Below are 3833 nucleotides of genomic sequence, written 5' to 3'. Positions count from 1 at the left end.
AGATGCTGGATGTAGTCCTGTGGAACGGCTTGCCATGCCATTTCCACCTGGCGCCTCAGTTGGACCAGCGTTCGTGCTGGACGTGCAGACCGCGTGAGACGACGCTTCATCCAGTCACAAACATGCTCAATGGGGGACAGATCCGGAGATCTTGCTGGCCAGGGTAGTTGACTTACACCTTCTAGAGCACGTTGGGTGGCACGGGATACATGCGGACGTGCATTGTCCTGTTGGAACAGCAAGTTCCCTTGCCGGTCTAGGAATGGTAGAACGATGGGTTCGATGACGGTTTGGATGTACCGTGCACTATTCAGTGTCCCCTCGACGATCACCAGTGGTGTACGGCCAGTGTAGGAGATCGCTCCCCACACCATGATGCCGGGTGTTGGCCCTGTGTGCCTCGGTCGTATGCAGTCCTGATTGTGGCGCTCACCTGCACGGCGCCAAACACGCATACGACCATCATTGGCACCAAGGCAGAAGCGACTCTCATCGCTGAAGACGACACGTCTCCATTCGTCCCTCCATTCACGCCTGTCGCGACACCACTGGAGGCGGGCTGCACGATGTTGGGGCGTGAGCGGAAGACGGCCTAACGGTGTGCGGGACCGTAGCCCAGCTTCATGGAGACGGTTGCGAATGGTCCTCGCCGATACCCCAGGAGCAACAGTGTCCCTAATTTGCTGGGAAGTGGCGGTGCGGTCCCCTACGGCACTGCGTAGGATCCTACGGTCTTGGCGTGCATCCGTGCGTCGCTGCGGTCCGGTCCCAGGTCGACGGGCACGTGCACCTTCCGCCGACCACTGGCGACAACATCGATGTACTGTGGAGACCTCACGCCCCACGTGTTGAGCAATTCGGCGGTACGTCCACCCGGCCTCCCGCATGCCCACTATACGCCCTCGCTCAAAGTCCGTCAACTGCACATACGGTTCACGTCCACGCTGTCGCGGCATGCTACCAGTGTTAAAGACTGCGAGACTGCGATGGAGATCCGTATGCCACGGCAAACTGGCTGACACTGACGGCGGCGGTGCACAAATGCTGCGCAGCTAGCGCCATTCGACGGCCAACACCGCGGTTCCTGGTGTGTCCGCTGTGCCGTGCGTGTGATCATTGCTTGTACAGCCCTCTCGCAGTGTCCGGAGCAAGTATGGTGGGTCTGACACACCGGTGTCAATGTGTTCTTTTTTCCATTTCCAGGAGTGTATGTAGAAATATAACAATATGGCAGGCTGAAGAAAGATGTTTGGTGAAGTCCCCAAGTGATATCGTAAGGAGTCAGTCCATGACGTGGCATCGAATATAACAGTCTTTTACTTTTTCTCAGAGACAAAGCATTCCACACAATTGGTACCAGAATCATGAGTTCAACTTTGTCAGCCACTGGACGAGCGTTACAAGAGCAACAACGACCGACTGAGTGCAAGCGTTATCGCTGAGAGATACGCTAACTTAACAGCTTGGTGGGGAAGAGCGATATTCGTCTAGTGCGTATGTAGCTTTGAACTGCTCTTAAAACATGTAGAAAACGTTGTCTTTTTGGAAGACAGCTCTGCAGAAATGTTGAAGTAATGGTATCACTTTAGGATTTACAAATTCCCTGATACAACTATCAAAATGGAGAAGTCTTGCAATATGAAGCCGTAATTGAGTGACAGCACAAGGCGTCTGTTCTGCACTGACTTGGAGTGGCATCTGGGCAGTTACAGGTTTCGTATTGTGCGAGCGTCACATTCTTCTATACTTCCCCAATTGTAGGGTGCAGTATATGCCACACAAAACTAAAAATACAGTGAGATCGTCCTGTCGAGAACGATATCATTACTGACAGAGCACAAGCTGTGGTAAGTACAACGAGGGATCAGTGAACTGTCAGTGGCTCTTTTTAAAAGAACCATGTAGGTACTTTCTTCAGGTGATTTAGGGAAGCCACAAAAAATCTAAATGAGGGCGAATGGTCGCATTTTGAACCAGAGTTACTTTATGCGTACTTTATACGACCGGAAAAGCTTTTGCTACTGTTCGAGGTTTTCATTTTTCAAGTACAAATTCTGAACTTCACCTTAATAACTCATCCGTTTCAAAATCATCTGAGATGGAGGCGTAGTCAAAGGTACAATTTCAATCGGAATATTCGACCTATCGAACTCAAAAAAGAAGCTCTGTTACGTTAATGATATTATTTCAACTGAAGGGTAGAAAGATTAGGGTTTAACGTCCGTAGATGAGGCGGCTAAAGACGGAGCTCTAGCTTGTACTAGGAGAAGATGGAGAAGTAAATTGATTGTGTTGTTACCGAAGAAATCATTCCCGCATTCACCTCAGCCGTTTTAGGGAAGCCATGGAAGACCTTAAGCAGGTTGGCTGAAGTCTAGCCCTGCCGGATATGAATCTAGTGTGACGGCCGTGGTGGCCGAGTGGTTCTAGGCGCTTCAGTCTGGAACTGCGCGACTGCTACGGTCGCAGGTTCGAATCCTGCCTCGGACATGGATTTGTGTGATGTCCTTAGGTTAGTTAGCTTTAAGTAGTCCTAAGTTCTAGGGGACTGATGACCACAGCAGTTGAGTCCCATAGTGCTCAGAGCCACTTGAATCTAGTGTGCCATCACTGCGCATTTCTCTCTCGGTCTAGCTCATCGTTTCAGTCTCAGTATCACTGCGTTAGCCGTTATTCGGCGCAACCAGTTTTGTACTCGGAAGCACCGCTGAGCAGTTCCTCCTGAAGTGATAAAAATCATTGTATGCCCAAATACGCGCTTGCCTAACAATTAACATTTTATTGCTGTTAGAGGGCTGTCATTTTGTAACGGAAAGGTGATGAAATCGATGTCAGCCGAGAGATGGGCTACTACATCGCACCTGAGGTCATCAGTCCCCTAGACTTAGAACTACTTAAACCTAACTAACCTAAGGACATCACACACATTCATGCCCGGGGTAGGATTCGAACCTACGACCGTAGCAGTCGCGCGGTTCCAGACTGAAGCGCCTAGTACCGCTCGACCACACCGGCCTGCTGTACACAACATTTTAGCAAAATTAAAGAAACGGAAAAAGTTGAATGTGGCAAAACAGTAGGTACTCTCTGAATGGTATGCTCTGTTTTTATGTCTGGTACATTTGCTCGCAATATTTTATTTTCCAGAATACCGTTTACAGCCAAGAAAATCATAGAATGATTGTAAATGTGTTGTTTTTACCTGCACCGTGGCCCATTCCCTTGGCTATAGGGTGCAAGCGCATACAACCGCATCCACAGAAACTTAAAAGTACTGGAATTTGACCAACAATTTCGAACTTGCTAAATGCGTCTCTCAAAATCTCCAACTGTTAAAAAAATTTCGTTCAATAACCAAATTCTTCATGTGGCTTCAAGGGAAGTACTGTAAAATTTGGTGAACTCAGTGTCAGGGACCAGCCAATAAATGTTGCACAAAGAAAGTCTGGAAAGATGGCGTGATAAAAAATGTGTTTCAAATATTAAGTCTACAGTTATTATCTCACTTTCTTCTACATTTTTTTAATTTAAGAAGCTAGAGAGAAAGAAGTTAACGGTTTCAACCACTATTTTCTTAGCTAATACGGCATGCTTCCATGTACTTCATCATTCTCGAAATTGTGTGAAAATAGATTCCTACTGCACGTGGAAGTTTATTTTTCGTGCGCTGCATGATAAAATACAACAGGAGAGAGAGAAACTTCACCACCATGCGCTGTACTGTAAAAACGACGGGATCAGCATGTCCGCATGGTGCATTTTTCTGTTATTTACGTAACATAAATGCAGTAAAAAAAAACACTACAAGATCCTCTAGAGATAAACCCTGAGAA

The sequence above is a fragment of the Schistocerca nitens genome, chromosome 3, assembly GCF_023898315.1.
Source record: "Schistocerca nitens isolate TAMUIC-IGC-003100 chromosome 3, iqSchNite1.1, whole genome shotgun sequence".
In the NCBI taxonomy this organism is placed as follows: Eukaryota; Metazoa; Arthropoda; class Insecta; order Orthoptera; family Acrididae; genus Schistocerca; species Schistocerca nitens.
The sequence above is the reverse complement of the archived record's forward strand: the minus strand, read 5'-3'. Positions refer to the sequence as shown.